General features: G+C 39.5%; 1 protein-coding gene across 1 annotated transcript in view; it reads left to right on the forward strand.

Annotated features, from left to right (window-relative positions):
• The window catches only part of BLNK (B cell linker), a 99,063-nt gene that overhangs the window by 45,041 nt on the left and 30,060 nt on the right, over positions 1-23,962 (forward strand). The gene's annotated exons all lie outside the window — the stretch shown is intronic.

Genomic DNA, 23,962 nt, shown 5'->3' on the forward strand with positions numbered 1-23,962 from the left:
GCCATGCCTATTTTTTCAGTCTGACAATCTCCTTCTCTTCCTAACAGTCAAGAGCCATGAGGGAGAAAAAAAAAAAGTTCTCAGTATTTTACAGTTCGTATACTAGCTTTCCTGTTTTTCATTCTCCTGTACCTGCTGCCATAGCACATTTTAGATACTCTCCAATGATATCCTTGACAGAGCATTAAGTCTCAAGTTTTTTTTTCACAATTCTGGCACTTCAGTTTCCCCAGACACCTGCTACCAGCTCTGTCATTTCTCCTATTTAGTCCCTCACTGCCCAGTTTCATGGCTTTTTATTATTTTACTAAACAGACAATAACCTAAAAATATCTTACCACCTCAGTTAATGTGCCTTACCATACACTTTACAAAAGTAATCAGATGTTTTTCCAAGCCTCTGATATGGCTGATATAATTAATTGCCCCTTTTGGTATTTATCTTTCTTATCTCATTCCTCTGGCTAAGCCGTTAACACTCTGTATTATCACATGAAGAAATACACAGCAATATAAGGCATATCCCTGCTGTTGCTTAATGAACTGATATTACAGTTCAAGATCACAGAAGGAAAAGGATTGTTTGTATTTGTGGAAATGTCAGCATGAAGTACCAACTATATTCCTTTTGCATTACTGGTACAAATAACTTTTAAGAAATGATTCATACCTAGGTAGGTTTTGTCCACATATAGCCCACAAATAGATATCTTTAAATGTATTCTGAAAAACATTTGAAAATCAATTATTTCCTGTTATTATATTGCCTTTTAAAAGAAACTTATTGAAATTTCAGATAAACCCAAAATTTCAACAATTTCAGCTTTTAACCAAAAGCAGTGTTAAACATACATGTTGTACCTCCATCACATTAGGGTTTAGCTTCAAAAACAAACCAACCAACCCCAAACCCCAAAACAACCCCAAATTTAGCTAATTTCAGACCAGGACCCTTAAAGATGAAGTCTTTCTCTGATGTCATCAAGATGAATTTGGTTACAGGTCCTCCATTAACCATAATGAATAATGGAAATAAATTCTTCAGGATTAAAGATATAAATGGTCAATAATCAGCCTAAGATAAAATGAACCTGTCAGTATATATCTATGCCTATCATGCACCTTGCAGAGTGCACAGGATGGAACACCAATTTCTAGGAAAGCTCCACTTTCTGTGTAAATTTGAAGTGTTGTTTATTCCACAACTGATGCACCAAGAACGTTTTGAAACATAGCCCCATGGCATAGCTCCAGCAGACACCTGGGCAGGTTTGGAACTTATCCTGTATCAGTCTCAAAATGTTACTCATCTGTTATGGCATTTCTTTTTACTCAAATATTCTTGAGTATTTTCTTACTTAAAGTGAAGCAATTCTGGGTCAGCCCAAAGGTCTAACTCATATGACATCTGTGATATTAGCCTGCATCAGGTGCCTAAGTAAGATAAGAACAAGCAAATGAGGGTGGGTGGGTGCCTCCATAAGGCATGCATGTGAACAGTCCAGGACTTGCTGAGCTGGTGTTACACCCCAACAGGCCATGCAGAAACAAATAAATTTACACTGTGAACTCTGATTCAGGAAAGTGTTGGTGGTATCATTTCCACCAGGATGAGAAGGACTCTGTTCAGGCACATTTCTGCTCCTAGAGCATAGTGTTAAGCAATTCTAGTTATGCAAGAAACAGAATAGAGCAGTCTTAACAAGATGGAAACACATAAAACCAGAAAAGACTACTGATAAAAGTATTCTTCCTGTTCCTGAGCAGACAGCAATTATTATGGTCAGTGAAGCAATGCAGATCAACAAACTGTGCTAGATAAAAGATGCACCAATCATTTTCCTTGGCTGTAGATATTACAGGTCAGTGAAGGAAAGAAGTAGTTTAAAAGCTATTGGGTTTTCAGCATTTTCCAGGTGTTGAACACATCATGATATGTGCAAACAGCATCAGTGCTATAGAAAAATAACCTCATTTTAAGACATCCATTTCATTTTGGAACTTGAAAACTTTGTGTGAGTATACACAGAAATGTTGTCAGCTGAGACACCACCATATTTAGATCCTTCACTATTTATTTCTCCTCTTCCAACCTTCTTTGCCCCTTGCAAGTCTCAGTGTCAGGGCCAAATAATCCACTCTTCTGAGCACTCCCACTAAGGCCTCTTGGGTACTTTCCAAGGTAAATCCACACTCTAAACACGCGGACAGAGAGACTTGTCCAAGATTTAATCCAGCTGCAGAAAGAAACGAGAAAGGAGTGCAGAATATACAAGCCCCAGAGGAAAGTCAGAAACAAGAGTAGTTTGCCAGTCTGCAAAGAAGCTCCTTCCCCTGTGCCCTCTATCCCACGGTTAGGATTAGAGCTAGATTAAAGCTGGCCAGTTACAAATATCTCCATTGCAATCACTCTGGACTGCTGGAAAGGGATAAGATTAGCAGACCAAGCGGCAGCGCTGTTCTTCAGAGTCATTATAGCTGTCACTTGGCTCCAACACATGCCGCTGTCTCCAAGGCAATTCGACCTTAAAATGCTTTCAGTTTAACATTAAATAATTAGTCTGTCTGAAGTAGCCACTGTTGTGTTTCTGTATGCATGTGAAACAGATTACAGTAAAATTGAAAAGCAGAAGTGCAGCTTTTTACACAGCAGGTTTGTCCCCAGAGAAATAAAACACATTTTCTCTGCAGGTGCTAAAACCAGTTTGCTCAGAAACCACTTCATGAGAAAATCCTACTCAGTCTACTGCTTTCAGATCTTTGCCTACCCCACAGTACATGCCTACACATACAGCCTGTTTCCTCCAGTGAGCCTGCAGACAAACCTAAATCCTCTTCCATTAAATTTAAAGTTACATTTTCAAACATCTTCTACTATATGAACAGTTTTGAATATGCCATTTAGTATCCAAAGTGGTAACAATTAAAGCTTTAAGATTTTTAGGTCAGTTGCTATGATTATTCCAAAATTATCACTGTGGGACTGAGCCTTTTGACCCACAGTGGGGAGACTAAAACTTCTGAAAATTAGTATTATTTTAATACAGTTGGGACAGAAAAGTACTTTCCTTTTATCTGCTAAGTCACAACAAAATGCCCACATGTAATTTTTCTTGTACAAGTAGTATCTTCTAGCTTAAATGCATCCTGGAAATGGAAAAAATCTGTTCAAATAGACTAGTTAATGACTAGTTAATGAGAGCAGTGCTTGGAAAAAACAGAGATGTGTTAATTTAAACATGAAGCACCAGTGTTTCATCTGTTTACATCAATCAGTAAGAAGTAATAAAGAGAATGTAATGAGAACTCATATTCCATAAACTCATGGTTTCCAAATACCAGTTCTGGGGCACTGAACAGCAAGTTAAGTACACAGTGTATCAACCGGAATAGGAATTGGAGGGAGGGGAGGGAAGTCTAAATTGACAGAGTTTAAAATCATAGAGTTGGAGTGTTCTTTAGACCTGGTACCAAGTCCCACAAATTTGCATGCAAGTCCATATGATCAAGCACAAAACCCTCCCAGGCAACATGTGACAGTCTACTGCTAACTCTCCATTTCCCCCCACTCTTTGTCCTTCAAGCATACTGCTGGCGTGTCTTTCTACAGATATTCTGAAAGCAGAAGAGAGGAAAATATATAAAATAGTTTAAAATAGCAGGTCTTCAGGAAAAATCTGAGCATGTGGCATGTACAGTCGGTGGTACCATTTTGGGCTATTTCATTAAACTTCCACATCCTCAAAAAACTGAACTGTAGCAATCATTTCCTGACTTTCACATGAACACACTGATCGAGCCACATTCCTGCTACTGACCACCTACATTTATACTCACACCACATTGCTTCCATGGTTGGACCTCTCTTCTTTAGTGTTATCCCAGAAGTAGCATGAAGTCAGAGCTCAAGGAGTAGATTCAGTTTTTAACCAGAGACCTTTATATATGAATAAATATTCTCTCTGAAGCAATTCTCAGAGTCTGAGAGAGATTGAATACGGCATGTAGATATAGGCAGGGAGAAGTACCTCTGAGTTAGGTGAAATACTGTGATCTCAAGAGAGTAAAATCAGATCTTTTGAAATTAATTTTCAATCATTGTACATATTGGTCAGCAGAATTCACATGGCTGCTCTTCTGTCAGAACTTCCTGAAGGGAAAGCCAAGCACAAGCTCATGAAGTTGTCTTTTAAAGAGGAAAGTGTGCAACATCTTGTGTTTCCCCACACTCCCCAGAAGTGGGGAAGTTAAAATGAAAAAACATACTAGCTACTTGGCAAGACAGCTTGTATATGAAATCCATTTGAAGAACTCTTTCTTATAAAGAATGGTTGCATGCATCCTTGATTCCTGAGTACTTCTAAGAAAAAATTCTAGCACAACATAGTCTTATAAATGTTGGAGAGAAAATGTTGCTGACTGAGAAGGGGTTAAGAAACAGGTTTAATAACATGACTGAGAGAAAAAGTAAGTCTCACATGCTCATGTTACAAATAAAACAGACCTTTGGTTATCAAAGTGGTTGCTTCAAATCAGGTTTCTCAGCTGTATTATATACACGGAAGGCACTAGACTATCCATGAGCATTAATGCAATCTGCAGAAAATAACTTCCTTTTGGAACAGTCGTGTATAAGTCATTAAGAACCTTTGATGCAGTACTGTCTCCTCAAAACATTAAAAATACTTAATGTAAATTGATGTTTTAAACTAATCTATTTTCATTTATTTTTATTGACCATCTCATTGCTAAATTTTTGTGTTACAGTTTTAAAATCTCTGCCTTTTATTCCAACGATGTGAAATCTTAGAAGGTCAGAAATGTAACTGAGAGCTAAGGCTGTACCGATACACTGGCTTGGACTTTTCACACACTTTCCTGCAGCTTGATTGCTCATCTCCCCTATGTGCCACAGCTCCTGCCTGAGACACATTCCCAGGGTTTGTTGTTGTGCAGAGAAGGTCATGGGCAGATGCTGTTGCATCACTGAGCCTCACCCCACTATGCAGTCAGGATGTGGCTTCAGCTGCCAGCCCAGATCGGGAACTCAAACAGGCCCCTAGGTTCCCTAAGACTAAACATAGTCACAGTCTTTAATCCACATTAAGACAACAGTAAGACTGGTCTCCATAAAAGAGCTTATCATCAAATCAGAAAAAGTCATCAAAGGAGTCAGAGACAAACCTTCAGCCATGAAAGCCATCAGTCTTATCAGTGATATCAATCAAACTCTGGATTTTGCCTAATGGTTTCTCTACAATGATTAGCTTGAAGATGCTTGTTCTGATCTAGGACCACTTACCAAGAACCAAAATGCTTCAGACAAGTCTTCCAATACCTTGTTTCTCTTCTGCAGGAGTTTTCTATCTACTCAGAGAAGCAAAGTAAAGCCATAAATGATCATAACAGTAGGGTATAGAAAACTGGAGCCCTGAGTAAACAGGAAATATCTGGCAAATCACAATAAAGTTTTACCAAATGAAGGTAGGATGCTCATAGTCTCAGACAGAGTTTATTCTACTGAGTCTGATTTTGGCCATGTCTCGATGACCTCACAGCTCTTAAATAGAAACCAGAACATGCCACCAGAGTGAGGCAGCATGTACAAGGAATGAGCCAGAGGGAAATAAAGAGCAGAAAAGAGCAGAGGGGATAAAAAATAATTTTAGTTTCTGAACATACAAGATATAGAAATTGATTTTTAAAAAATCTTCTTGTTTATGATCATAAATAAACAATTACAGAGTTGTATTGGGAGAATCAGACAGAGAAATCTGGACTAAGCCACAACACTTGAAATGATGGAAAATTATGTTGTAACAGTCATTGGCATTTAGAAAATCTGTCCAAGGATTTAGAAGGTCTTTTCCAAAATGTCAATGGCATTTTGAGCATCAAAAATATAAAGTAAACAGACATTCATACTCTATGGGCCATCCTGCAAAGGGAATTTACCAGTACATCCTGCATCACCTGTGTGCAGTAATTGTGCCAGCAATTTATTCTGTGTATTTTGTAGCCATACACAGGAAAATAAAGTTAGTGTCTATCTACATAATCACAAAAATAGCAGAGAGAATGTAGATTCTTAAAACATTAGAAAGAAAATACCATTTATGTAAAGGGCTTGAATGATGATGCTCCAGAAGACTAACACTGGGGGAACACTGCTGCAAAAAGCCTCATCCAAGATATCAAGATCGATTCTCCTGAAAAACCACTATGACAAACATCCCAGGACCTGACCCTTAGCTGGGCAGCATGGACTAGTCCAGGTTGCCAGAGCACATCTCAGTGGGCAGCAGCACTTGGCAGCCAGTGACCATGCATCTCACATCCCTGTCGGACCCAGATGTGCCAGGGAGCATGGAGGTGACACAAACATCCCTCATAACAAATTCCCCCTCTGCCAAGAATGGCACTCATGGCTGGGTAGAAGGGTCTTGCACTAGCTATGGTCAAGATGCTATCCCACATGGTGAAACAAATCCCAGTTCCTCTTTAGCATTCTTCAGATGAGCGTATTAGATCAACAAGGGACAGTTGCTGGGGTTACAACTACCAAAATAGCATGACATTATGTTTGCTACATGGCTCAAACCTGCCACCGCCTACAGGCCCTCCCGGGGCTCCCGAAGAGGAAGGCAGGGTGTTTCCCAGAGTGGGGGTTGTGAGGCCCTGGCCCTCTCACCAGTCTGGGCTCCTGAAGACATCGTTTTGGGGTGATGAATAACACTGGAAGGATGGAGGAACTGCTGCAACTCACTTGCTCTGCCCCTGGTGCAGGTCTGCTGGGCCCTCCTCATCAGCTGCAAACCGTGGTTTGCTCCTCTCCATATGAGCTATACAAAAAACCCTTTTGACCAGAGAAAGGATTAGTCCGAACATGTGTCAGACATTTGGACTCTGAAACTACATGCAGAGCAAAAATAAGAGGCCTAGGGCTCTTTGGAGGATCTTGAACATGTTCTTCTTTATTTAAGGTCTTTCTTTAGTGGTTTTCCTACCTTGTTGCATCCAACCAAGCTTTCTGAACATCAGGGTAGGTAGCCAGATAGGAGGCAGATTTAGATGTGGAGGCAGGTGAGAAAGAGCTTATCAGACTGCATCAGTTTTCTGGTGAGGATGCAGCACTGAGATCCAGATATTTTTGATACACCTACGCATTTAAAATGGGGAAGAAGAGAGATTTCATTGCAACTAGATGGGCTTTGTTTGACTTTAAGGGGAGTGTGGCTTTCCTCTATGTCAGCACTTTGCCTGCACTTGGCTTTCCATTGGTTTCCCAGGAACAGCATATTCCATGGCAGCCAGGAGAAACCACTCTCTCAGGTGCCTTGAGTTTAAGAGAACTGAGGGATATTAGGTCCTGTATGTGCTTTTTTGGAAAGGAAAGAAGTAATTTATTCTTTGCCCAGGTTCTACATGAGAAAAGAGAGCCACTATTGGTACTAATGACCTCAGCTAATTCTAAGCCAAGATTCTTTTCTTCTCAAGGAAAAAAATCCCAATGCCAGTGTCTTGGTAGGAGTCAACATGAAGGGAAGTAAGATATATGCTCTGTAAGCATCCTGTCGTAAGATGCATCGTGTAGTAAGATGCATCCTGTGTAAGGGTCTGTGAGGACAAACACCTCCTTTCCCTATACTGCTTTCTAGACAGGTGAAAAAACAAGCCCTAATAGAATAGTAGGAAACGGTTTGAAGGGGTTTTGATACCAACTGCTTGTAGATACTGAAGTGAAACAGTGTATTGGGCCATGTGTGTGGCCCATGGAAGAAGAAAGCAGGCTGAGGTATGATCAGTAGACAGGCCCTACAGTAGACAATAAAATCTCATGAACAAGTCTTGTGTCACAGAAACTTTCTTAGGAATAACTTCTTGGCAGCAATACCTGTTAGCAGCCACACACCCTATTCCTCCCACCCCATGATGCAACTTCACAAACATCTGTGAGCCAAATCAAGGAGCTGATGCAGTTAAAAATCCCTTTTTCATTAATTTTTGCTAGATCACTTGTAGTGGACTCCTTCCCCAATCTATTTCATTGCACAGCTACAAAAATATGTAGGTTGGCAGACCACACGAATGAGAGATCCTGCATGAGCCACACTGTCACTGAGCCCTGAGCACAAGGGACTTGGGGACTGCCCTGAGCACAAGGCAGCAGCAGCAGCCCATTGCCGGGAGCAGCGAGGTGACAGCACTGCAAGGACAGGCTTGAAAGCCCTCTGCACTGAGCGCTGCAGAGCATTAAAACTAAACCTGTAAACTGTTGAGTCAGGAAGAAACAAGGCAAAATCAGCATGGCAGCACAAATGACAGGCTGCCACCAAGCATCTCAAAGCGAAATGGTCTGAGATTTCTCTGACAGTCAGGCAAGAGAGTTGTTGTGTAAGTGAAATCATAGCATGAGCCTACTGAGCAAATCCCATATTCTGACACATATTTTACATATAAAGCAACACTGTATTTTATTTATACTCACTTCTTCACATTGTCAGCATGCTAATATTAACATTCAAAATTAATTTAATTTTTGAAATATTTTTTAGGAAATAAAATTGCAAATGTGTCCAATTCATAATCAGACACAGGTGGAATTCCAGAGTTTATGTAGTAAATGATATTCAACATGATTTTGTTATGCCTTAAATCCCACAAGCGTTATAAGATACCCCCAAAATATTTTTTTTTCATTGTGGACCCTTCCTAGAGAATCTAGAGAAATACTCTATAAAAATATTGAGTGATTTTCATGTTGAAAGCTCAGAGACCAAAAGTGTCAGCCATGCCAAGAACAGTGCAACACTGGTATCAATGACACAAATCTTGTAGCACTCTGTTTCCCTAGAGTCATCTGCACTAACCACGAAAATCTGATTTGCTGCTACATTTGCACAAGAAAAAACTACAGTCAATACAGTCTGGGAAGGAGGCACATCCACATGAAAGTCTAGCCCAAGTGGCAATGAAAATCTCCCCAAGAAATCACTTTGGTTGTCCTCAAAACAGAGTGTATCAATCAAAACACCTTAACATGACACAGATAAATGTTTTTTTTCAAAAGAGAGTGAGTAGATTTCCTACCTAGAGCAAACATAGCTTATAAAATATGCTGCAGACTGGCCAAAGACAAAAAAAGAGAGCAAGAGTCTTTCTCCAAATCTGCAAAATTCAAATCAATTAGCCCCTCAGGATAAAGGCTGAACATGACTATTTCCTTACAGAGCACCTCAGAAACAACCAGCTGTCTACAAAGGTTATCCTTAAAGAGGAAAAAATTGTTGAGCCCAAGACTAAGCAAAAAAACCCAGGCTCAGATATACCTAGAGCTTATAAACCACAGACCAGCTGCCTACACCTTGGGTGGGAACAGCCTTGCCCTGTGTCTCTGGAAAGATCACAGTTTGCTCCTGCATTGGTGTAGTCAAAAAGATGGGAATAACAGAATGCTTTTCTCTAGCTTTACTGGAGAATCTCTGAAAAGGGAAAAGTTCCCACGGCAGCATGTTGCTACCTGCCACATCTTCACCAGGAAGCACAGGGTGGGGAGGTCAAAGGAAGCCAAGCACTGCGTAAGTCCTTACAGCCTGCAAAGTCACCTGGGGCTAGACAAGCAACTGAGAGCAGGTTACCTGGCCCCGACACAGCCCACTGAACCTTATCTAAACCTAACCCACTGTAAAGCCTGCCAGCGAACTACCGGCTCTCCCTTCTCCGAGGCCAAACCAGTGTTTCCCTGAGGGAATCCGAAAGGTCTAAAGGAAGGAATAGATTAGCGAATCCCGGAGTTTCCATTTCCAAACGCTCCACCTCGGCTCCTGGTTCCTCGGCCACCTGTGCACAGTGCCAGACGGGACGGGACGGGACGGGACGGGACGGGGCGGGGGCGGGAGGGGCCGAGCCAAGCGCTCCGAGTACCGGGTCCCTCCTCTGCTAGCGCCTGCGGCTAGGACGAAGAGAGGCCGCAACCGCCCAGCACGGCAGCCGCCGCGATTTAACTCAGCGGAGGCACTGCTGGCATACAAGTTTCAGTGGCTCTCTGAGTGACGGCCTTAGTGGGGAGCGGTACCGTGCCGTGGAAGGGGCCGCCCCGGCAGGTGCCGAGTAGGGACGACAGCAGCGTGTCCCGGCGGCGGCGCGGAAGATGGACAAGCTGAACAAGCTGACCGTGCCGGCCGGCGAGAAGTTCAGGTAAAGTCAGTTCCACCCCAGGGGAGCGGCGCGGGGACTGCTGCGGACCTGAAGAGGTGGCAGGGAGACGCTTTCCGCACTGGAGTTAGGGGAGACGGGGAGTCTGAGGCACAAGGAAGTTGGCAAAAGTTTTAGAGTAAAGCGGAGTTCTCGCTGGTTGCTAGGGCGGTACAGGGAAGTCCGGAAGGTAAGTGCAGGTCTGGAGCAATTAATTTGAAGTAGATTTCAAAGCAAAATGTGCGTCTGCTTCATCTACAGTGAAGAATAGTTTTAAAGTGTCTGGGTTTGAAGCCGTAAGGAAACAGTCTTTGGCTCGCTAAGATGTATGAGACTTATGCAAATTAGAAAAATGTAATTAATTGCTTAATGGGTTAATCAGTCTCTGTGAAGATAGCTTTTCCAGCTACATTCTGTATTGTTTTCCAATCCTCGAAAGAGCTGGTGGAATAGACAGAACTGGGAAATGGGAAGTGTGCTTAAGTGGAGGAGAGTAATGTTAAAAGCAGGGTTTGAGACGAAAAAAAGAGGCAGAAGCTGAACATTACAGAAGTATTTTTAGTGTGACTCAATTGGTGTGCGGTGGAGTTGGTACCTCAAGGCTCTTTCATCACTTTTTTTTTCTGAATAGTTAAAAAATACCTATTTCAGATTAAAGTAACAGAAACTTTTTCTTCCTGTGAAAAATAAGAATGAAATACTGCAAAAACATTTCTTCTTAAGTTATTCTTATTTAAGCATTCTCGAGTCTCTTTTCCTCTCCCCAGAAACCTTCATGCAAATCAGAATAATCCTTTGCAAAATTAATTTTGATGCAATAGCACTTCTCGATATCTACTCTTTCTATACTCTTGAAATCTTGGTGAAGGGGAGAAGGAGATGGGAGGGGGGGTGTACTTGAAGAGCTGCAATGACCCTGATATTCCCCAGCAGGACACGCCTAATAAAAGTCTAGCAGACTGCATCCTACAAACCAGGGCAGGGCTCTGTGAACCGGGGGAAGACGACAGTCAATTTCCTTCTCGTCTCAGTTTATTACTTTAAATAGTCTAAAATGGCCTAAACAGTGTCAGGGCTCAATGTTGGTCTGAACTAGCTATCCAGAATTACAGAATGTTAGGGGCTGGAAAGGACCTCAAAAGATTATCTAGTCCAGCACCCCTGCCAGAGCAGGATCACCTATACCAGATCATACAGGATAGTAAGCCAAGTGATTTAATGGAAAGCTTAATGTCATCAAGACAGTTACTGGCATGTAAAGAAATAAAACACACTCTCTGCTGTGGCAAAATTGTGGCTGGGCTGCATCTTTTGCATCTTTGCAAACAATTAAAGCAGGATTACTTCCAAGTATACAGAGAAGGTCTACATGTAATGGTTATAATGGTCCACAACTTGTTTGTGAACAGGTTCAAAAGCCCTAAACCAGAAAGGCAGCCATCATGCTCCTGCTGCATCTCTTCACTGGCTGACACTCTTTATCTTGTCTGAAATTCTAATATTGTTGTAAAATAAGGAACAGGAGGAGGTAGCTCTGCTTTCCTGTATTATCTTGAAGTATTAAAACCTACCTTTTCCTCTCCTTCTCCTGGCCAATTCACCCTAGTTATGCTAGGAGCATAGGAGCACACACCTCTCAAGCGTGTGAGTGTTCTCACTACATACGGTGGAAGTGCGCACATGCTTTGATATGAACTTCTTGAAATACCTCCTTATACAGAAACCTGTGTATTTTGCTACATGGTCCTACTACAGAATTAGGATTTAAAAGATTGAAAGCTGAACTTTCCATGAGTACATACTCATAGTACAAATTTAGGAGAGATGTGCAAATATAGGTAGGCATCAGCATAACATGGTGGCAACCTTCCTCCTTTGTTCAGAGAGGCTGTGGAGTTCTCCTTCTTTGGTGGCTTTCAAAACCTGCTTGGATGTGTTCCTGTGCAGCCTGATCTAGGTGAACCTGCTTTAGCAGGGTGTTTGAACTAGGTATCTCTGTAGGTCCCTGCCATTCTGTGAATACCTTCTTGCACTATGTGACTTGTTGACAGTGCAGCTGACTTCCTAATACAGACTCCTATCTGCATGGAGGACACACAGATGGTTCATAGAGTGTACTGAACGTTATATGGAAGAAACAGCTACGTTGAAAACGTACTTTGCTCCATAAGCAAAGATGAAAAGCTAAGAAACATTCCCACCAAACATAGTTTCAGTTGGTGTAATTATAGTTCACGTTTTTCTAAAGACAGCTTTTATAAAATTTCTGCTTTGTAGCAGCAAAAATTAAAGTAGCACTGCTGTTGAGTCAGTGTCTGAGAGTAGAGCTTTTGATTTTTTGATACTTTTTTTAAACTGTAGTCTTGAAAAACTAGATATTAGGTGGTTTTGCTAAGATCATCTATTCTCTATGGGTATATTTGAACCTAGTAGACTTAGCTTTTTGTTGCATTAGTAACTCTTAATGTCAGATTTGAATTTTTAATATATTCCATTAGTTTGTTTCTTGCAATAATAAAGAACATAGGTATTCTTATGTGCATGTGGTATGAACATTGTTTGCAGTTAAGTCACTAAGCTTTAATATCATTGGTTAGTTGGATAGGAATGGTGGAACTTCATGGAATTTCAGTATTATTTTTATATAGTGTTTGTTATAAGGTATGCAAAGAATGATGCAAGTATTCTCACAGAGCGTGTGTTCCAGTTGCTTCTAGCCACTATATATGACTTTTAAAACATCTTTCAGACCTGATGCAATTTTTTATTATGACCACAAACCTTAATAATGAGCCTCTGGTCATAGCTGTCTGTAGCTCTGTATCACAAAGTCCTTTTCAAAGGCATCATTACCATCACCACTACAGTGAAGGGCAAACCATGGCATGAACGAGAAGTGTGCCACACGTTTTCACTTGCCTAAGGTCACACAGTCAACAACTTCCAGATTGCAAAGAAACTTTTCCAAATGCAGTTTCACGTTCATTTTAGATGACATTACTAATTTGCTGCAATTCTTTTCCCACTAAAAAGAAGACCACCTATACCAAAAAAACCCAACCATAATTCACAAATGAAAAGCAGGCTGCAGGGCCATTTATTTGCAACATTTTGTTTCCATTTCCTTTGCTAGCAGGAGGGTTTAAGTCCTAATTCTGCTAGAATCAAGAGGAGTTTCCTTAAGGCCCAAAAGTCTCTTAGTTGTCTTTCAAATTTAAAGGTATTTATGGTCCTCACTTAATTTTTTACTGATAAAGATAGCTTGACTCTAACTACAAGGTCTTTTCTTTAACAGTGGATTTTCTGGGACTAGTTCCTCTTGAAAGCTTGTTAAGCATAAAATGAATTCATTTATAAGTGAAACAATATTTAACTGTAAACTGATACCTTCCTTGTACACAATGTTTTATCATAAGCAACATTTACTTTTTGAGAAGATTTTTGAGGGGAATACCAGAACATTAGTGTTGCACTGTAAGAAAATACTTTATTGCAGTAGTTCTACTAATTCCTGTGAAGAGTTAATTGTGGCAAACAGACTTGGAAACTTAATCTGTTTTTCCAAGTAAAATTTTAACATAGTTTATTGCATCAATGGACTTGAACAAGACAAAATAACAAGAATAAACTCAAGCAGGAAAGAAACTGAATTTCAAAGTAAGCTGGAGAATGCTCTCCATGGCAGAACCGAGCACCAAAATCCATGCCCAGCTTCAACGTCGTTTTTCTTTAGTTACATAAACTATGGAGGAAGAGTATGCAAATGACTAGTTATGTGTATATTGCTCAGTGGTCTAAAAGCCCAAATCAGAACTATTTCACACACAGGATTTTTCTAGACCAACCCTTTCTAGGTGTTCACTGTTACCTCTTCTTCACAAGTTATGGCTCCTTTGTTTCTGCTCTTCTACCTGCTCTGCTCTTCTCTTTCTAGCAGAAGTCTAATCTACCTCCACACTCAGGCCCTAAGGATATAATAGGTGGAAGGTCTTCTAGGACACCACTCTCTGCCATTTCTGGCAGCCTTCTATTTCAGTTTTCAGTTTCTCCTGACAAGTTTCCACTGCAGTTACACTTTGTCACAACACCACCTTTTTGTGGTGCACCCATGTTCTAGACCAATAAAATGTAGGCCAAAGGTAAGGTCATATGAAATCAGTGCCAACAGTAGGCAGTCTTTAAAGACTCATTTCACAAGCATGGTAGAAAAGGAGACTGCTAGCTGCATTTGCCATGCTGATGAGTACAAAAGCCCTTTCTGTAGCACTGTCAGGTCCAGTTTTCCATACAAAGCACAGAACTGTGATTAAATGATAAAGCTGTATAATCTCTCTCTAGCTTTCTGTCAGCTTAAACAGTTTGTGAATCTCTCTCACCTCTGGACTTTGGAATGGAATGAGATAGGAAATGCAAACTTCCCAAAATACCACTGTTCTTTCACCCTTAGTGTGTCTTCTGCAGTCAAATCTTGTGTTGCTTCTCCCTCTGATCTTGCTTCAGCATATTATAGCCTCTATTCCATCTATATTTGTCTTCCTTTCTTCCTTTCTCTCTACACAAGCATTTAATTATAACAATCTCTTTAGAAAGTTATTTTGGATATTGTTTTATTTTGTTTTTTTCCCCCCCTTGCTTATCATCCTCTGTCCAGCTATGTCACTCTGATTGGACCAATCTCCAAGCTGCCCAAAAAATAAACCACCTGAAACCACTACTTTTCGTTCTTTCTTTAAACCTAAATTTGCACATAGTGAATTATTCTCATACAGAATTTCCTGCCTATGGTGCTGCTTATAGAAAAGTGTCTAGCTGTGATCTACCTATGATTTAAGTGAAAATATGGCAATGTAGACAAAATGATGTGGTGAAATACTGAAACCAAGGTGGAAAGCCTCTGGCAGTGTAAGAGTATAACCTGTATGGAGTACCTACAGTTTCATTCTATTTGTGCTGGCAAGATTGTTCAGCCACTGGGACAGCCTCATATGCACACTCTTCCAAATAAACTTATGGTTTCTAGTGACCTTGCAAAATAACTGTCCACAGTAGGATCATTTTCCAACTATAGCAATCACAGTGATATCATCTTAGGCCTGTGACTGTCAGTTATTCAGCAAAAGCTGGTAGTACAGATTGGATTTGGAGACTTGATTTTTTTTTTTCTTTTCTTCCAATCAAGTGATAAACAAGCCATAGCCAAGCAATTAACATCATAAATTAATTTTTGTGGCCCTGTGGAAAATAGACCATTCCAGAAAACTTGACATAACCATTTTTCACCATTAATGTAAAACTATACCCCATACACTGTGCAGAGTGCAAGATATTAATGCATAAAATGGCATTGCAGGGCCCCAGTGATATGGTGAGATCACTGATTCTGGGATTGATTACTGATTCTGGGATTGATCCCAGAATAAAACAGCTTTGGGTTTTACAGAATCTTCAAAACCTACACACACCCTACATGCACACTACATTATAATATAATCTATGCTTTTCTTCTGGAAGACAAATAGGACAATCATAGAATACTGAAAAAAAAGCCATCCACACTGTTATTGCTTGTGTCAGGCATAACAGTGTTGGAAAACATCACAGTACAATCAAGGGGGAGGAAAGAGTTCCTACATTGTTAGAAATTGCTATAAATACCTATTTATTTGAAAACAAATATTGGTTTTAGTGGCTTCGTTTCTCACCTTGGAAAACACCCCTGTTATTTATGTCTGAGAGCTCTCTGATAGTTTTTAGAAGCAAAACATTTGTAAGTCAACAGTTGAAAATGTTAATCAAGAGTAATAGAATCAAGTTTTAGTTCTGCTTTTGGTGAAGTTAGTTCTGGGAAACCATCTAACTTGATGTAAAATCATGACCAATCATTTTCAGGGTTGTGACAGGCTAGAAAGGATAGAGCTGGAACGTTTTTAAACATCCTGAGAATTCCCTTGTTTTTGCTTTCTGTTTAAGGGAGTAAAATCTGGAGTTCCAAAACTTGCAGGCACTTTCGGCATTGTGACCAAACCTAGAGGAAAAAATAAGATTTCAATTATCTGCAGAACAAAAACTGAAAAAAAATGACAACCTGTAGAGTTCATATGATTTTACTTAACATTCACAATGTTACATTAACTGAAAGTTTTGACATTTAAAAAATTTAATTTGCTGGACCAGTACATTTCAGGATTAAACTATGTTTCTGCTCTGTAGCACATTCCTGTGTGCACACTGCAATGAGGGAAACTTGTGATGCACTCCATTTGATGTTATGTGATAGAAATGCCTTAATGCTGCTGCTTTCATAGCTGGAATTTGACTACAGAAATTAGTAGAAAGTAATTTTCAGCCACCTTCAGATGTCAGTCATCTTTTGCAGGTGATTTTTAAGTCCCTGGTCATTAGAAAAGAAAGTACATTTCTGCTCACTATGTAGGGTTTTTTTCTTATATGTGGTATGCAGTTTTTAAAATGATTGCTGAAATAGAGGATTGATTTTCATTTTATATAACAACTTTTGTAGTCAAAGTACCCTAAAGCAGATGCCAGAACTGGAAAACTGATGGGAAACGGTGTCTGAAAGACAGTATTTTCTCATTTGGCTGTAGGGAATTGTCTTAGATTTTTGGGAGACTATGAAAGGACTTTACAGACTGTGTAAATAAGTTTGTTTTGTGACAGCCATAGTAAATGACTGAGGGGTAAAAGAACCATGGAAATTCTGTAAGCATCTTTATCCTAATCTGCTAGCATATACTTTTTGGACAAATTCATTTTCCAGATATAAGCAAATCCAGATGTGCAATGCTACAGGTTTATAACTTCAAGACAAATTGTATACTAGACAGTAAATACTTTAGAAAGACTTAAAATAATGTATCCCGAGGCAGCACTATGAAAAACATGAGTATATATTGTTCAATCTTAATGCAAGGGCAACTGGTTGAAGTAGGCTACTAATACAAGTAGCTATCCTATATTGTTCAATGATTCCTTCAAGTCTTAAAATACAAGCATTATGGGTATCTATGCAAGAAGCAGAGAGGCAGCTCAGTGCTACTAAATCTCTAGTTACATAGCCAGTTTAACAGCTTAAGTCTAAACTACTGCCAAAAGAGTTGGTTCCTTTCTTCCACCCTCTCTGTGTCCCTACTCACCCTGCTACTTGTCTCCACCCCCACACTGCTGCTGGGATTCCCATGACCACGTGATGAAGCTGGATATGATCCTGCTCATACCTAAATTGCCAAATGAAAGAAGTTAGCTTCCCAGCTCTTAGTTCTGTGATTCATCACAGTTGTGTAAGCACCAAGGGCAGAGAAGTGCAGAATTTCCCTTTTCAGTGGAAGCCCTTGTGGGCTGCATTAAAGTGGCCTTATAACTCTAGGGACCAAAAGACTTCCTCAAGCTTCTGGAAAATTTTGATGGACTTCAGTACAAAATAAACAAAACAGATCCATGGGTAGCCCCTATTAGCTCCCTGCCACTGCCACCCCACATCATTGGTGGATTTAATGCTTGTGTGGCTTGAGCAAAAACACTTTCAACACAAGTAGAGCAGTATTCATTAGTTTGTCAGATGTGTCAAAAAAATAATTATGCTGTACCTCTACCATTTTGATTCTAAACAGGTGGTAAAGTCACTTCAGTGGAAGAGAATTTAATGCTAAAGACATTTGGTATAATAAATTAATGCTAATGGCATAAAATACATCTGCAGGGTTTGCTATAAGCATTACAGTAGCAAAAATGCACAGAAGAAATTAGCTTCTAGACTTCAGTTATGAATAGGTAAGAAAAAAATGGAAGTCAAAAAAAGCTACACTTCAGCAAGGAACAAGAGAGAGTTCTTGTCTCCTTCCAGCTCAGGGACTCCTGTAGAGAAACTGCTTTGCAGAGGGAAAAATCTTGTCAGACAATGGAAAAGGAAGTACTGGGCCATAAAGGACAATTTTTAAACATGCTTGAAGTCCAGTCTTGGGGGATTTTCTTTTATTCATGCTGAGCAAGTATGAAAAGAACCAATAATGAAACACTTTTCAAAGAAAAAATTTGGCTCTACAAAAAAAGCAATGCAAAAAAAAATCCTAAAACAAGTGATTTTTCTTTTTTTTAAACTTCTAACATCTACTCAGTGTATCTAGAACCTATATACACCAAAGCTACTGTCATGGAACCAGCCTTAGTGACTTGTGAATATTTTGTCTCTATAGGTAGACTAATGTGTTTAAAGTTTAAGGCTGGACCTAGAAGCTCTGCTCTGTTTTATTTGGCTGTTGGAGCACTATTTGGCAGAGCAAACTAAGACCATTGTGCATATAAATGCACTTTCGGTTTAAGGAGAAAAGTTAAGAGGCTGTTTAGAAAAGCCTCCCTTTTCTCTAATGCGCACAGCACCTCACCTTCAAACTACTGAGCCCACAAAGTTTCCCAAACAAAAGCACATCATTCTTTATATCCTTTCACAGTAAAGAAATTTTTCCCTAATATCCAATCTAAACATCCCCTGGCACAACTTCTACCACCTGAGGCTAGGGAGAAGAGATTGACCATTACCACACCACAATTTCATTTTAGGTAGTTGTAGAGAGCAATGAGGTCTCCCTTCAACTTCCTCTTCTCCAGATTAAATAATCCCAGTTCCCACAGACACTCCTCATAAAATTTGTTCTTCAAGAGGGAAGAGGTGTCCAAACCTTAAATGACTTCAGCTGTTATTAAGTATTTTAGAACTCCTACTAAAAAGTGCCTGGCTGTTGCCGCTTTCTGATATTCAAAACCACCTGTGAAGTCCCCAATAGTAGTAAAGTAAGATAACAATAACCAGGTGTACTGTTCTTCTCTGCTAAATAAATGAAAAAAAAAAAAATCAGAAAATGCTGTACAACTTAAGCACATTAAGTCTTTGGCATTAATACATTGTCCATATATACTCAGAACATGCATTAGCCTTGATCTAAAGCAAGGAAGCAGTTGTACCAAGTAGTTGGTGTCATCAGTAGGGCCTCAGTTGTCTCAGCCCTGCTGATAAATCTGCATAGGTTCTTTCAATGCACAGAATTCTTAATTGCCTCAAATTACCTCATTATACTATTTAATTTCACGTTAGGACTGATTTCTGTCAAAAGATGTATGATGCCTTTACTTGCTACATATTTTCATTTGCTCCAGCCTATGGTAGTACTTTGTATTATGAGAGAGATTAACAGCTTCTTTGTGAAGATTGAGTGGAGGGCATACAAAGATGAAAAGTATAATCAATATTTAGCTTTTCTATTCTTCTATGTGTAGCATGTAAACACACACCTGCTCTAGTTATGGGGTTTGCCTTTAGACAAAATAGTGGATGACAAAAGTGAGCAGACTTTAAAAAAAAATCAACGCTCTAAAATTGTTTATAGTAATTTCCTCTTGTGCATCTAATGAACATGGCAGAACACAATTTGTTGCTCCTTCTTCCTCTTGGATAGGTGTCTTCCCCTAAGTAAGCCTCTTTCAACTGTTCTTCACAGCTTTGAGATAGCTTTACTCATAAAGATCAAAGGCTCAGTGCCTTGAACTGATAGTTTGGTGTCACAGGTTACTATCTCCAACTCCAAACCTCTTCCTCTCCTGTCATGAAAGGCATTGCAGGGGATGAGCTGTGATAAGCTTCCAGGGTGGATGAGGGGCAATAAACCTCTGTTTTAGACCAGCAGCAACTGAAGGAGCTTATCTGACTGCATATCAAGAATTCAGCTATGCCTTTATGCATTATACACACGTAACAGCCATTAAAAACACCAGCTCCAATCCAGCCAGCTGATTAAGCCTGCATTTCCTTGCAAAAGAATTCTTGTCTTGCTGTTCCAGGTAACATACAACATAGGGGACACCTCAAGCACCTGAAGAAGGCCTAATGAGAGGAATCAGATGCTATTTGTGTATAATTTCCTCTTGCTTTCTGCTGAGCAATTAGAAAAGAGATGGAAGGAGACGGAGTTGTTTTCTATAATTGATTGAGTTGGTTTAGATGCACAAAACTGGCAAGCAATATAGAAATACACCCAGTGAAGACACACACACAGTGAAAACACTCACCCACTTTGTTGAGATCTGTGTTCTTCCCCAAAGACTGTGTTGAGAGCACTGTGTTAATGGAAACCTCTTGTAAGAAAGGTGGGACTTTTTTGTCCATTAGTTTGAGAAGACAGTTCAAGTTAAGAGCTTCAAGCTTTTCAAAACCTCAAGTGGTACTTTTACAAATCCTCCTCTAGTTGAGCAGGTCCTGTACTCCTCCAGCAAGCAGGATTCCTCCCCTTCATCCAGAAACAATAACTTTCTTTCTTAATTCAGTCATCTGCACACCTGTTTATAAAACTAAAGGCAAACCAAAACACAAAATAAAGACCAGCTGGGAAGAAGGTGGTGGAAATATTATGGTATGAGAAGTAGTAAAAGAGTGTGGGCTGGGCATGCTGTTCCTTCTTTAATTTTATGTTTTAATGAGGTTGAGGTGGGAGGATTAAATAACAGAGGTAGCTGTAGTAATTTTTAATTTCCTTCAAGTTTTCTTTTTTATATTCTAATAACTTTGGTTTTACTCTCCAAATTCCATTATACACTTCCTCACTTTTTGGGTTTTGTTGTTTTTGTTGTTGGTTTGGTTTGTTTTTTTCCCTGTAAAACCTGGGTTTTGGGGACATGGTTTTGTTTTCAGTCCAAATTTGTACTTAGTAAGTCCTGTTCCAGATTTCCAACGCTAAGGATTTGAATTTGCCTGGAAAATGAGGAATAACTACTTTTATATATGATCAATGTTGCCTTTCTCAAGACAAAAATGAGGACTATACTTAACTACAGTCTTACTTTAAGTGAATGGAGATACTAATGATCCTCAGAAATACGATTTTCTAAGACACAGAATTTCAGCGTGCCCTGTCATGGAGAAACAGAGGTGCCCCAAAAAAACGTGTCAGATCTGAAACTGAAGTGTAAACTGACTGATTTACAGTGTGTTTAAAATTAATTAATATTTTGAAACCAAGCCAATTTCATCAGTTAAAGATCTAACTGACGTTAGAAAGAGGAGTATACAGGTTGCTTAATACTGAGTGTGTCAATATTGCTTAAAAAGCTTCCCTTGCCTGAATAGATCCTGTTCAAACTTCTGCCCTTTTTTAACTTGAGAAACTATTCTGAGAGTGCACATGGAGATTTTTCAGGGAGCAAACCAGATAATAAAGGCAGTCCTGTAAGCATCACAAAGTTAAGAAGGTATAATTCTAATCCTCCAGATAAACGGAAATAAATGTGCTTGCCATACAGAAAACTTCCTGTGATTCATTTAAAACTGGTTTTTGTTTTGCCACCACTCCCTACTGACACGGCAGTCAGCCCTGTTTCCAAAAACACTATCAGCACCACTCCCAACTGCAAGTGCACACATCTGTGCCTGCAGCCAGATGCACTGCAGCCTCTGTGCTCCATCTTCCCACCCCAGAGACTTTGTAATATAAAGCAGAGGGGTGTCACTCCCTACCTGACACGGGAACCCATACAGCTAAAATACTGACAACCAACGTGTGCACTGAAGGTCCAAAGCACTGAATTCACTCTGCACAAGTAGCTGAACTGTGCTGTTCATACACACAGGAGATCCTGCTCTGTTCCTGGGAGCAGGGAGAGGCCATAGCCATTGAGGAGCCATTCACGTCAACTGCTCAGAGCCAGAACATACATATTCACATACTGACAGTTGTCTTCACACTTATAATACTGATAAATAAACTTTCTCAAATTTCAGTTTAAATGGTGGGAGAATTCCTTATTATACAGATCTGTCTGGAACAAAACCAGATTCCTCTTTCTCACGTCAGGGAACTTTGTACCTCATCTCACATCTGAGTTGAAAGACAATTACATGCTTTACTCTTCTTCATGTTATTTATTTTTTTTCCTATCTTTTAAATTAACTGTGGAAAGCTTGTATGCAAGAGCCAAAAGCTTCCAGCTGATGTTTGAGAGTGAGGATATGTGATAGGCTTGGCCCATCCATCACCCTTCACTTGACATACATTCCTTATACGCTGACCTGTGACCAGATCAAAGAGAGGGTAGTTTTGTTTCATTTTGTTTTAATTCAAGGCAGCTCTGACAGTCCTTGTCCACAGCTAAGTATTTTGTGACACAGCAAATCCTTCTTTTAGGGTATACTGTATTTGCAATAGTAAGCCTTTACAACCCCATTTAGATCACAGCTAGTGATCCCTTTGTCAATATATCTGATAATCCTGAATTGCTGGAAATCAAACTGGTAAGATATGAAAAGCAGCAACACAGGGATAAAATGTCTCCTTTTAGGATTCATTAAACAATTTAGTTGGTAGGTTGGTTGGAGATTTTTTTGGTTTGGTGGGGGTTGTTTTGTTTTGTTTTGTTTGTTTGGGGTTTTTGTTAGTTTGTTTATTATTATTATTATTATTATTATTCCCTCCAACATGTAGAATTTCTAATCTATTTGTAAGAAACCTAAAACTTTTCTTAGAAGCACCTAGAGCCAAGACTTCCAAAATTCTTGTCAGCAGAAGTCCAAAAATCTATTTTGTGTGCATTGAGTTCCTGATCAAAGGGTCCCACCCGCTCTATACTTATCACAAGTAAACTGGCTCTCAAAGTAGCTATCTGTTGCTGAAAAGTGTTTTCAGAGATTAACAGTGACACAGACTGCCCCTTTATCTGTAAGCCTGATTTAAACAAAATGCTCTCAGCAAAGCTGGGTGAAGAGTTAGTGCTTGTAGTTAAGAAACAACTCTTACATTTGACCTCTTGATTGTCTTTAATTACAGGCATGGTAAAACTAGCATTACATATTATTTTCATTTGCAGTATTAGCTGATTGAGGTCTTTGAATGTTTCTAGTATCTGTTCATCCCAAACTAGAGAATAAACAGCAGTTGTTAACAAGGTCCTGACTCAGATGTGTTGTGAAGCAAGAAGGTTGTAGTTATGTACCTGAGGCAAAGGCTATTTACATTGAGCCACGGTAGCCTCCATGTACTAGATAGTCTCAGGGTTGCTGCTCTGGCAAGTTCCTCCCACAATTGTCCAGAAGCAACAAAGTATTCTGCCACTCCTACAACAACTACCTAACTTTAAAAATTGGAAAACTTCACACAAATACATGTTAGATACTCCCTAATTTATCGCAATTTGTGATTAGGAAATGAAATGGCTCCAGAAGAAGAAGGAAGAATAAGTGCAGCAGAGGTTTTTAAGAAATTTGATTATCCAAACATGGGAATGTTTTGATTTCAGTCCATTTGCATGGGAAAAATAACTGATCACACCAGTAGTGACACAGATGTTTATCTCTAATTTAAATGGATGTACATATTGAAATGCTCCTTTAAACTATAGCCTTAACCAGTGCACATCAAACACTTGTGACAGTCTAATAAATTCACCTAGAGATGATCAAATTAAAGGCAAAAAAAGATCTGGGTACATGTAGTTATAAATTGGGGGGGAGGGGTATTTCTGTCTGTGAGATCAAAGTAACAATATAAAATAAAGTAGTATCAGCAATGTAAAAAATAAAAATTCTTTTGCTATTGTAAAGCTATATTAATGGCAGAGATAAGCAATAAGCAATATTTAGATCTAAATCTACAGTTAGATTTTGGTTGGTTGGTTTCTATCTCAAACAATAAATATGGGAAGAAAAGTAAGTGATGCATACATGCACTTCTAATTAAAAGCTGTCAAGCCTTTCTGAAAAGGACACAAACAT

This window comes from Indicator indicator, chromosome 7, assembly GCF_027791375.1.
Source record: "Indicator indicator isolate 239-I01 chromosome 7, UM_Iind_1.1, whole genome shotgun sequence".
In the NCBI taxonomy this organism is placed as follows: domain Eukaryota; kingdom Metazoa; phylum Chordata; class Aves; order Piciformes; family Indicatoridae; genus Indicator; species Indicator indicator.